General features: G+C 44.2%; 1 protein-coding gene across 7 annotated transcripts in view; it reads left to right on the top strand.

Moving 5' to 3' along the window:
- Nucleotides 1-210: 210 nt before the first annotated feature.
- The window catches only part of TENM4 (teneurin transmembrane protein 4), a 2,098,843-nt gene continuing 2,086,187 nt past the window's right edge, over nucleotides 211-12,866 (top strand). For all 7 annotated transcript variants that reach the window (XM_077451390.1, XM_077451387.1, XM_077451388.1 and 4 more), the window contains exon 1: nucleotides 211-516. The gene's annotated coding sequence lies outside the window, so the exon portion shown is untranslated. The remainder of the gene's footprint in view (nucleotides 517-12,866) is intronic.

Here is a 12,866-nt window from a genome sequence, read left to right as displayed (position 1 = left end):
TAAGCATGTATGTAGCATACAGTAAATATAGTAAAGGGAGAACGCCGGAGACGGGAACGCTCAACCTGTGGGGTGGGTTTCAGCTGTGGAGAGGAGAGCCGAGCATGGCTGAGGGATGGAGAGAATCAGCCAGCCTCTCCCCTCCCTTCCCTCCTCCAGTGGTACTGCCTGCCTTTGAATGCATGTGTGCCTGTCATTCGCAGGCATTGCAGGATTGGTTCCCTTTTCCCATTCATGTCACCTGTGTGTGCTTCAGCTGATATGGACATTTGTATCGGGAAGAAGAGGAAAATCAAGCAGGATACGGAGCTCTGTGGATAACAAGCCTCCTCCATCCTTCTGGGTTGGTCTACAAAGAGGGATACACTGTATCTTAAGGAAACCAGGACATTGCCGCTGTGTGTCTTTGCAGAGAGAGAGAACGAGAGAGAGAGAGAGAGAACGAGAGAGAGAGAGGCTTCACTTAACCAGTTTTGGATTCAACGGGAGAGCACGGCGTGAGAGCCCACGAATACGGTAAGTGCTTGCTGCAAAAGAGTGTCGCCTCCGTCGCTTTCATCCTCTTGACGGTGTAGCAGCCTGTCTCCGTCTGTGAATCCAGCAAAGCCGCAAGATGTGGAAGGGCAAGCTTGCGAAAAAAAAAAGCTGAAGGTGCCCACAGACACGAGAAGGCGGTCATCTGATCCTGACGACTGCGGTCGTAACGAGAGAGAGGGGCGATACATCGAGTCGGCAGCGTGCGACCTCGCCAGACGACAGCAACCCCCCCCCCCCCCCCCCCAACTCCTTCGGTTTCCACCAACCCTGGCCAGCCGGCCGACCTTGGGGAAAAGAATCGATGGTCCCAAAACGATTTTTAAAAATCCATGTCTGGCAATTCCCAATGGTATTTGTTTTTTTTTTTGGGATAGGGTGGATCTTCCATATTGACCTCCCAAGTAGATTTCCCTGGGTGGCGGTAAATGTCCCCCCCCCTTCCTCTGAGATAAGGCCAGCGCATTTAACTTGCCCACTCGGGCTGAAACAGGCATGCATGCTCATGTGGTGGCCGCTCTATAGGGTGGATCATCCGGTTGCCGTCTTGTGTCTGTGGGCAGCTTTGGTTGAGGCGCCGGCTAGCTCAACCGATTGGTGGGATTGGGTTTACCCATTGTTAAAGACAACATCTATGACCGAGCTAGAGATTGTTCCTTGTGGGAGAGGAGCAATTGTTTTTTCAGCACATGTGGGGCTCTGCTCGTGTTGCGGTGGCAACCGGCAATCGTTTTCAGAAGACCGCTTAGATCCGTGGCCAACCTATGGGTTTCTATCTGGCTGCTTGGGTGTACTGAGACTCGGTAGAGACCCACTGCATGGTGTTAAAACAGGACGGTGCTTGCATTTCGGGAGGAAATTGCCTGCTGGGATATCAATATATTTCTGCTTCCTTGGACTTGTCTGTGTTGCTGTGTGGATCTGTGTGTGCTGTGGCTCTAGCAGATTGTCCCAAGCCTAACGTTGACAAGTAGCCTAATTTTTCATTGTCCCGTGTACGTCTTAGACACAATTTATGGTCATGTGCGGGTTCCTTGCCATTTTACTTCATCTCCAGCATACCGGAGGCTCCTTAAATGGTTATTGTATCTCTGCTGCTCCTCGGATTTTTAACCCTCTATCATCATTGAAAAATTTGCCAATACCCTGGTGTGATTTTTTTTTTAAGGGTTCCCGATGATATCCGAAGAAGCTTTGTGTCATCGGTATGTGGATCGGATCTTGTGGTCTAAGTGGGCTTTAGGAGACCCGGGTTTTTAATGCTGTTTGCTTGCTATGGTGTTGGTGTGCCTACAGATGTAGTGTAAGGGTGGGTGTCCAAGAGAACCAGCAGCTGATTGTTAACTGGCCCTGGTGTTTCGGGCCTTGTGACTACAGAAGTGGGTTTGGGTTGTTAACCCTTTTGGTCAAGGAGAGGACTTGACTTTCTGGCCCATAAATGGTGGATATAAAATGAGTGCAAATTACATGAACCACTGGGTTAGAAAAAAATTCAGTAGAAGGTATTTTTCAGTTATTGCATTATCTATCTATCTATCTATCTATCTATCTATCTATCTATCTATCTATCTATCTACCTATATACCTAGCTCTCGTTTAACTATCTATCTACAGTATCTATCATCAATCATTCTATAGGATCTATCATCTATCAATCTGCATGACCTATCTATCTATCAATCTACATAATCCATCAGCTATCTATCTATCTATCTATCTATCTATCTATCTATCTATCTATCTATCTATCTATCTATCTATCTATCTATCTATCTATCCATCTATCTATTTATCTATCTCTCGATTATCTATCTATCTATAGTATATATCTTCCATCAATCTATAGGATCTATCATCTATCAATCTGCATGATCCATCAGCTATCTATCTGTCTTTCTATCTATCTTCTATCTATCTACAGTATCTATCATCTATCAATCTATAGGATCTATCATCTATCAATCTACTGTACATGATCCATCAGCTATCTATCTATCTGTCTTTCTATCTATCTTCTATCTACAGTATCTATCCTCTATCAATCTATAGGATCTATCATCTATCAATCGACATGACCTATCTATCTATCTATCTATCTATCTATCTATCTATCTATCTATCTATCTATCTATCTATCTATCTATCTATCTATCTATCTATCTATCTATCTATCTATCTATCTATCTACAGGATCTATCATCTATCTGCCCATCTATCCACAGTATCTATCTATATCTAGCACTTGCATACCCTGGTTGTCACCTCGTTTTAAAACCCACTGTATATAAACAGGCCTATGTTTACCGACCCCCCCCCCCTTTTGAGGAACTACAAGTCTCATCATGCCCTTCTCCCCTAAGGCGGCCATGCTTCTATTTGCAGTTCTCCATCAGGCAAAGGGTTGCAGTATATCTACAGTTGGTTGAGCGGTGTATTCTAGTCTTTGCAGCTGACAAGTACTGAAGTCAGGGACAATAACACACAGTGTATTTATCTGCCGAAAACAGAGTGACCTCGGTAGTCATGATACCGGTTATGTAAGGATTTTTTATTTATTTTTCCCATGCAGACTGAGCGTATTCCTCAAAGTGTCTTTTTTTTATTTTTTCTGTAAACCCGACATCCACTAAAAAATAAATAAAAAAATTAAAATAAGAACTGTTGCAATTTCCATCGAAGTTGTCCAATTGAATTTTTGTGCGTGTGATACGTTTCATATTGTGAAGCTGAGATTAAGCACGGTTGTCATGTGAAACAAATAAATAAATAAATGGCAGCAAATTATTCGCCGGTGTCTTTCTACAACCTAGCAGCATAGATAGCGGCGCACAGCATTGATTTGTAAATGCGAAGGGAAAGTGCAGAGCACATCAGTCGTCATCAGCCGAGAACAACGCTGGTGAAGGCTCATTGCTTGGCGAGGGCTGGAGACCGGGGCGATGGACTTTACATAATTCTGCAATTTATTATTATTATTATTATTTTTTTTACTTTTTACCCTTCTGTTTATATAAACCAAACCAAGTTCCTGGTAATCTGTCTATTCGATGATACAACGGAGAGCATTGCAAGATGTATTTAAAGGGACACTGAACATGTTTTAAGACTTTGGGTTCTTCTGTTACATTCATGGATAAATCGGTCGGGGTTTTAGAAGGTTGTCCAAACTGAACTCATTTATGATTATGTTGGTGTTTTGGGTTGGAGTTTTTTTTTTTTGTGTAATTCTCTTATATACTGCCAACTGTCGCTCGTAATCCTTATTTAGAGTAAAATGGCTGATAATATCCGACAACCGACCATTATGGCTAAAGTTAAACAGTTGATCAACTACATATGATCCGAATACAGCAATGCAAACTTTAAAGAGCAAGCATGTAACAGATGTACTGTACATGTCATGTCAAAAAATAGTAAGAATTAAATTATAAAATAAACATTATAAAAATAAATAATATTAGTTAAAATAAATAAATATATATATTATTATTATTATTATTATTATTAATAATAATAATAATAATAATAATATATATATATATATATATATATATATATATATATATATATATATATATATATATATATATATATATATATATAAATATCTATAGATTTATAGATATATATATATATATATATTATTATTATTATTATTATTATTATTAATAATAATAATAATAATAATAATAATAATAATATAATATATATATATATATATATATATATATAACTATAGATATATTTACTGTACATACAGTATTTTAGAAATAAAAATAATAAAACTATATATGTTGTTGCCCGTTGGAACACACCTAAACCAAGTGGGTTCCTAAACCACTCCTATGTTTGCCCTGTGTTTTTTGTTTCTACTGTAGAATATCCATTTAATGTCATGAAGTATGGAGCGCAGTTTGGTAGAATTGGCTCTGTTGAAATTCAACGTACTTGTCCTACCCTTGTATCTGCATTTCCTGTGCTTTATCATAAACATATTTGTCTCGTGCACCTTCCTAGCCTTGGCTCCAACATTGTGAAACTCTTTTCCATTTCGGGAGGAGGAGCACCATTCTCGGACATGCATGAACATCCACACTTGAAAATGAATGAGTAAATACAAGGATGTTAAAGTGGTTGTAAACTCCATTTATGAAATCATACCTAGGCACATGCTGTATATCTGTAGTGTTTACTTATCTCTCTCTAAAGCTCAGAGTGCCATGTCTTTCTGCTGCTCCGTTCCTCTGTTATCAGCACAGTCACTTCTGACAAGTTCTCCGACATATGAGATAACAGCAGCTGAAAATTTATGTCGGGGAGGGAGCTTAGAGGGACATTAGCAGAGAGCTTGTCTATTCACAGCACAGCTCTGCATGCTCCTTCATTCCTCTGCCTATCTGCCTATCATTTCCTCCAATCAGCTCTCACACAGTGTAAACCCGGACTCCCCTCTCACGGCTGAATGAGGAAACAAGATTTGTAACATAATTTGCACTTTTTAAAGAATGTAGAAAGGGGAAGACAGCAGATATACATGTAAAACTTATGTAGGGAGATTTGTTTCATCTCATGTGTATAATCCGAGGCTGTTCACTTCACTGGCTATAGGAGAGGGTTTCCATCCACTTTAAATATACCTAGGCTACCACCTGTTCCTGGAGAGTTTCTATGCTGTTTTGTGTCAAACGTCCTATTGGCAGAAAAGCAGCTTGTGTTTGTTGCCTATGTGAAATCCATCTCCTACCAGCATAGATGTGAGCAGCCTATTGCATTAGGGCAGGGGTAGGCAACCTTTTGAGCACAGTGTGGCAAAGAAATTGAGCGTGCCGATTTTATAACAAAAAAAATTTCAACTTCACACTCTCAATCACAAAAAGGATTTTTTATAAAGTAAATGCTGTAAACTACTTTAGTAGTGAGAAATTAACATCCTGCACTCTCACGCCTCAGATCAGCCCCAATTCCTGCAACTCCACACTTCAAATCACTGTCCCCCCTGCTGTTCTGTCCCACCAAAGTACTAACCTGCTCATCTGCCCCACCACTGCAACCCCCTGCTTATCTGCCCCACCTCTGTACCACACTGCTCTTCTGCCCACCACTGTAACCCCCTGCTCATCTGCCCCACCAATGTCCCCCCTTTCTCATCTGCCCCCACCACTGTTCGGTCATGCACATCTGTTCCACCTCTGAACTATCTTCTCATCTGTCCTAACACTGAACTTATCTGCTCATCTGCCACACCACTGTAACCCCCTTACTCATCTGCCCCATCACTGTACCTCTGGCACATCTGTCTCACCACTGTACCCACTGCTCTTCTGCCCCACCAATGTAACCCCCCTTCCTATGTGTTCCACCAATGTACCTCCTTTCTCCTCTGCAGCCTTCTGCACATCTGTCCCACTTCTGTACCTCCTTGCCCCTCTGCCCCACCACTGTAACCTCCTGCTCATCTGTCCCACCAATGAACCTCCTTTCTCCTCTGCCCCAACGCTGAACCCCCTTCTCATCTTCCCCACCACTGTAATTCCCTTTTCATCTGGCTCAACACTGAACCCCCCCCCCCCCCCGCTCATCTGCCCCGTCACTGTACACCCCTGCTTTTCTGTCCCACCGCTGAACCCCCTTCTCATCCCTACCACCAGTGTACCTCCTGCCCCACCACTGTACCCCCTTGCTCTTCTGTCCCACCACTGTAACCCCCCTGCTCATCTGCCCTATCAATGTGCCCCCTTTTCTCATCTGCCCCACCACTGTACCTCCCTGCACATCTGATCCACCATATCCCCATGCTCTTCTGTCTCACTACTGAATCACCTTCTCATTTGTCCTAACACTTAACCCATCTGCTCATCTGCCCCACCACTGTAACCTGCTTTCTCATCTGCCCCACCAATGTACCTCCTGCACATCGGTCTCACCTCTGTACCCCCTGCTCTCCTGCCCCACCACTGTAACCCCCTGCTCATCTGTCCCACCAATACACCTCTTTTCACATCTGCCCTACTGCTCTACCCCCCTGCTTCTCTGGCAAAACACTGAACCCCCTGATCTTCTGCCCCACCACTGGACCCCCTTCTCTTCTGCCCCACCACTGGACCCGCTTCTCTTCTGCCCCAACACTGAACCCCCCTGCTCTTCTGCAACAACACTGTACTCTCCTGCTCTTCTGTCCCACCTCTGAACCCCTCCTGCTAATTTTTCCCACCACTGTACCCTCTTCTCATCTATGATATGTGTGATATGCAGAGTGGTGAAAGGAAGCAGAGACACAGAGAGACACATCTACCTGTCCTGGCGCATTCATCCTGCTGATCCACCTCTCGCATCCAGCCCATGTGCTTGTATGTGATGTATGGGATGTATGAGATGTATGGGATGTATGGGATGTATGAGATGTATGGGATGTATGGGATGTATGAGATGTATGGGATGTATGTGATGTCCCACACAAGCATCTGGAATGGATGTGCAATGATAAGCTCAGGTCAGGGGCATTTTCTGAAAGCAGTGGACCTGTGTGCAAGATCATAAGTTGGACCCCCTCAGCTGAGAAAAAGTGTGGCCCTCTGTGCAAACATTGGGGGCGATTTTCATTGCACTGAATACTGGCTGTGGCTTAAAGGGACACAGAGTGCCGGGGTTCAGTAGTAAGTGACGCAAAGGTTCAAAAATCATTTCAACAAAGTTTCCAGAAGCTCAACAGTTATTCCCCAAACTGTCACCTGATTGGTTTTCTCAATCACAGTGAAATCCCTTCATTCTGAGATTGGTAGTGGCAACCGAGCGAGTCATCTTCCTCCAGATGATGGACAGGGCTAGCAAGACTGTGATTGGCTTTAGCAGTGGCCAATGACAGCCCCCCCCCCCAATAATGTTTCCCATCTTTTACAATGTGTGGGGGTGCAGTGCCTCCCCCTCAGTGCGGTGTGGGGAATTCTGAAATTGGTATCCATTAGTGTCTCGCTGACACTTTCCTGCGCTGCTCTGCCGGTGGGGAGGGAGTCGAGTGCCGGCAAAAGAGGCATTTTTGTGCCGCTTGCTGCACCAGTGCCGATGGTTGCCTATCCCTGCATTAGGGTGTGCTCCCAAAGCTCAAACACACATACCCTTTCTCTGCTGCTTCAGCTGCACTGTATAGTGAATGAATGGGAAGTGCTCTGTGCTGCTGAGTGGCTTCCTGTTCATTCACCAACCAACACAGTTTACTATGCTTCTTTATGAATGAACACAGTAAATGAGTGTGTTCAATTAGAAAAGGAAGGGGCCAGTAAATGAAACATTGACTAGACTTTTCCTTGGTTCTCCATCTCCTGCAGCAGCCCAGGGAAGAGAAGGGAAGCCAGCAGCATTGCGGGGGGGGGGGGGGGTTTGCAGTATGGAGGGAAGCCCCCATGTTGGGGGAGTCAGCACCGCACAGAGTAATTAGGTGTGTAATGTGTGCCCTGGCACCCCCCATTCAGGCCTATGTCTATCAGTAATACCAAGAGACATTGGCAGCTGGTGCTTAATTTTGGGGGTTTTGGTAGTGGGACCAGCCGACCGCGGGGGGTAACGGGTGGTTTGATTGATGTGCATCCCCCACCGCTTGCTCATCCTTCCACCCACCAGCCCTGCAATTGCCCCTGCAGTGAAGGAGACTCCCGTATACGGGGAGATGTGATGCCACGGCCTGCGGAATGCGGGAAGACCTGTAACAGCCCTGGACCAAGTTGAAGAGTCTGGTGTGTCTGCCAGAATGGGTCAAGTCGATCATGAAGGGAAGCCAACTGGGATGCGGGACTGAAGACCAGGGGAGCCGAGCCGAAGTGTCAGGCACGCATGGATGACGTGCAGCACCAAGCCGGATGGGAGGAAGGAGAATGGAAGCCCGTGCTTCTCTTCTTGGCCAATCGGGTCTCAGGACCCACTTCCTGATTGGCCGGGAGGAAAATCAGGAAGACAATAGGGAATATTAACCTTGCTACAAGTGGGTGGGTGAGCCCACTCTTTTCAAAGCCAATTAGAGCCTCCAGTTCTAATCATGTGCTTCGAAACAAAAAAAAAATATGTAAATCCAATGCGTCCGGTGCCCTGCATGTAGATTAGGGGCCGGGTGCATGGATTAGGGGGGCGGCGCCCCTTCATCCTGTATGGATGGGCCCCCACTGCCAAGAACTATACCCTTCCGCTGCCTATGCTAGACGGGCTTGTCATCAGAGAAGGAAATGGCCATGTAGATAGTCTGTACATGGGCTAAAATCTTTTAAACTGCCAGCTTTAAGAGCAGGGACGTGTAAACTATTTCTCATTTCTAGTTAGGTTACATACAACAACAGGCTATAAGATTAATACTTTCAACATCATTATGCAGTATTATTGTTCAGCCTTCACAAGCCTGCCCCTAACAGGCTTAGAACATTGAAGGTTGATGAGGCATGTAATTCTGTTCTCTCACAATGGATATCAGTCATTCTGGAAAAGTTGTACAACCAGCAATAACACTTTGCAAGATTTTCCAAACAAGAGTATATACTGTAGCAATCGACGAGTAATTGTTACCTTCAAAAGTATAAAACTGTAATTATTAGACTTTTTATAGCAAAGCTGTATTTTCTCTTAAAGGGTAAGTACACTTTAATAAAAAAAATAAAAATAAAATAAATAAACATAGCTTACATTTTCTATACAAGTCATTATTTTAGGACGGCAAGGCTTTAAAACATGGTAGAGAAGGTCTCCTTATGGCATCAATGTCATCCCTGGGATGAGTGGTAACCTCAGCTTGGACTCTGACCAGGCCATGGCGCCCAACGTGTTTCACTCCGCCCCCTCGGAGCTTAGTCATGCCTAAGCCCATCATTGTAATTAATAATGCACAGTGATTTTTAAGGTGTGAATGTCCGCTTGAGCTCCCTGTTTGGAGGGACTGTTTCTCTTTTGGCACCAAATCACCCTGTCTATCCTTTCTCCTTCTTTTGTGTCTAATGTACAGTTCTCAAAAAAATAAATAAAAATTAAATAAATAACTGCTAACATTTTTATACTACTTTTTATTTTGAAAAAGTATAACCGAGAGGGATAAGGTGAATGAGATAACAGGATCCAAAAAGCTCTCCGATGAACCAATCCATAGTAATAGTATTCAGATGTCTCAATCCATCACAGCTCCTAAAAATAAGATTATTCCTTTTTTTCAGGATAATGGGCAGAGCTGTGCCAATCATTTGTTTTCACCCTGATGCCCATGCAAATTACCTTTGGCCTTGGGGGAACATAAGAATACCTTCTGTTCTAAGAAGGTTCTACTGGGCAACCCATTTGTTGCTTTAAAAAGGCAGTATAAGGGAAAAGAAGAGGTGAAAAAAGAATGTGTGGGTTTAACCAATTATTTATGGGGTGATCATTTTTAATGGTTCATGGCGGGGGGGGGGGGGGGGGGTGCCCACTGTCATCTAGGCCTAGATGCCAATGGAGAAGTCATTTTTAAAGAAAGCCTGCAGTCACTCATTCTTATGCCGCAAACACACAGTCAGCCTTTCCAACGGGAAATGTTCGATGTTAGCTTGTTGTCGGAAAGTCCGACCGTGTGTATGCTCCATCGAACATTTGCTGTCAGAATTTCCGCACACAAATGTTTGAGAGCAGGTTCTCAAATTTTCCACCAACTTCCCTTGTTGTTGGAAAGTCTGATCGTGTGTACACAAGTCCGTCGTACAAAAGCTCATGCATGCTCGGAATCAAACAGAAGGAGCCGCACTGGCTATTGAACGTCCTTTTTCTCAGCTCGTCGTACGTCTTGTACGACACCACATTCCCGACAACATTTGTGTTACTGTGTGTGTGCAAGACAAGTTTGAGCCAACATTCTTTGGAAAAAAATCCACGGTTGTGTTGTTGGAAAATTCCGATCGTGTTAGGATTTAGCATTAGGATGCCAGTGACCTGGGTCGCACAATGTCATTGTTTGCCAAGAAGCCGGTGGCTGGGCAGCACAGGATTGGTTGCCAGGATGCTGGTGGCTGTGCCACACACCATTATTGGTTGCTAGGACACTGGTGGCTGAGGCTCACAGCATCATTGGTTGCTAGAACACTGATGGCCCAGGCTGAACAACATCATTGGTTGCTAGGACAGTGGTAGCAAGGCCACACAGCATTGATAGTTCCACTGTTGCTGGGGGTCCCGTTGAATGGTTGCTAGGATGCTGGTCGTACAGTGTCATTGGTTACAAGGATGTCGATGACCTACACTGCACATCATAATTGATTGTTATGACCCTGGTGGCTGGGCTGCACAGTGTCTCTGTTTTCCAGTATGCTGGTGGCTGGGCAGAACAGTGTTATTGACTGCGAGGACACTAGTGGCTTGGCCACACACCAATATTGGTTGCTAGGACACTGGTGGCTGAGGCTCACAGCATCATTGGTTGCTAGAACGCTGATAGCCCATGCTGAACAACATTGTTGGTTGCTTGGATGCTGGCAGCTGGGCCACACAGCATTGATGGTTCCTAAATTGCTGGTGGCCCAGGTCATTGGTTGTAAGGATGCTGGTGGCCCAGGTCATTGGTTGTTAGGATGCTTGTGGCCCAGGTCATTGGTTAATAGGATACTGGTGGCCCAGGTCATTGGATGTTAGGATGCTGGTGGTCCAGGTCATTGGTTGTTAGGATGCTGGTGGCCCAGGTCATTGGTTGTTAGGATGCTGGTGGCCCAGATCATTGGATGTTAGGATGCTGGTGGTCCAGGTCATTGGTTGTTAGGATGCTTGTGGCCCAGGTCATTGGTTAATAGGATGCTGGTGGCCCAGGTCATTGGTTGTTAGGATGCTTGTGGCCCAGGTCATTGGTTAATAGGATGCTGGTGGCCCAGGTCATTGGATGTTAGGTTGCTGGTGGTCCAGGTCATTGGTTGTTAGGATGCTGGTGGCCCAGGTCATTGGTTGTTAGGATGCTGGTGGCCCAGATCATTGGATGTTAGGATGCTGGTGGTCCAGGTCATTGGTTGTTAGGATGCTGGTGGCCCAGGTCATTGGTTGTTAGGATGCTGGTGGCATGGGTCATACAGCATCTTGGCCTAGACCGCACAATCATTGATTGTTAGGTCCCTGTTGGCTGAGCTGCACAGTGTCATTGGTTGCTAAGATGCTGGTGGCTTGGCCACACAACATCATTGTGCAGCCTGAGGGCTAAACATACAAATGGGTAAACATGCAGTGAGGACAAAGTGTGTTATATGGTGCCACCCACCACTGTGCCGCTATGAGTGTTGTCTGAGAAGGCCATCTCAGTTGGCCTCATGGGGGGGGGGGGGGGGGCATAAGTCTGGGTGTGTCCTTTGTCTACATACTTAGGGCAGAAAAGGTTCCCTTCTTTCTCTTTTTTGAAAATTAAGAGGTACGCTCACAAAATATGTAGTAGCTGCACAAATAAAAAAATTATGGCAACCAGTCTAAACACATGAACCCATCACAGAAGTCAGGACACAACAGTGGAGTTTGCTAAAATCCCTACACTGTCTATACCCGATCAGGGAAGGATTGTTTTTTGCTCAAGAAAAGTGGAGTTACACTTAAAAAAAAAAGTCTTCAAACACACTCCTTTATTTAATCCTATGGGAGTCTCTAAAGACACTGCATTTAATCATATTGATTAAGGATACTGGATTTTACCATGTACTGTACTCTGTCCCCAGGAGAAAAGGTCTATACAAATGCTATTATTATTATTTCACAATTAATCAGTCGAATGTCTTGCAATTGGGCTAAGATGGAGGGAGATGGCAACTTTTTATTTTTTATCCTATCATTTTATAAACTTTAAAATAATGAAGTTGCTAAATATGTATATTTATGTATTTGGACATCTCTATTAACCAATCACAGGGGAAATAGTGAAACGGATCTGGAAAAAAAATAAAAATAATTCCCTCAATAACAAATGGCTGTGGAAATCTGAACATCGCCGCACAGTTTAGCCCAAATTGATGGGTGTGGTTGATGGCTATTTCATGTTTATGAGTACTGGAAAGTTCATTAGCCAATCAGATTTAGCCTTTTATTGGTCTAATAATCAGAAAAATTACAGCTCGCTGTTGATTGGTTGCATTCACTAGACTCTGTGAATCCATTCTATATAGTAGTCCTCGCAGACAGAAGCTGCGGATTGCAGTTGATGAGTTAAGGATGAATCTGGCTGTTGATATTTTTCATTATAACCTTTAGAAGGTTGCAAATATCTTTTCCTTAGCGTTTTTCTTTTGTGAACCACATCAGTATATGTTTTTACTTCCATTTTCTATATAACCTTCCCTCACAATGGTGCAATTACCTTGCTGAGAGGAGAGTTT

The sequence above is a fragment of the Lithobates pipiens genome, unplaced genomic scaffold (assembly GCF_037356315.1).
Source record: "Lithobates pipiens isolate NorthernLeopardFrog02 unplaced genomic scaffold, aLitPip1_a1.2 Scaffold_23, whole genome shotgun sequence".
Taxonomy (NCBI): Eukaryota; Metazoa; Chordata; class Amphibia; order Anura; family Ranidae; genus Lithobates; species Lithobates pipiens.
The sequence above is the reverse complement of the archived record's forward strand: the minus strand, read 5'-3'. Positions and strand labels throughout refer to the sequence as shown.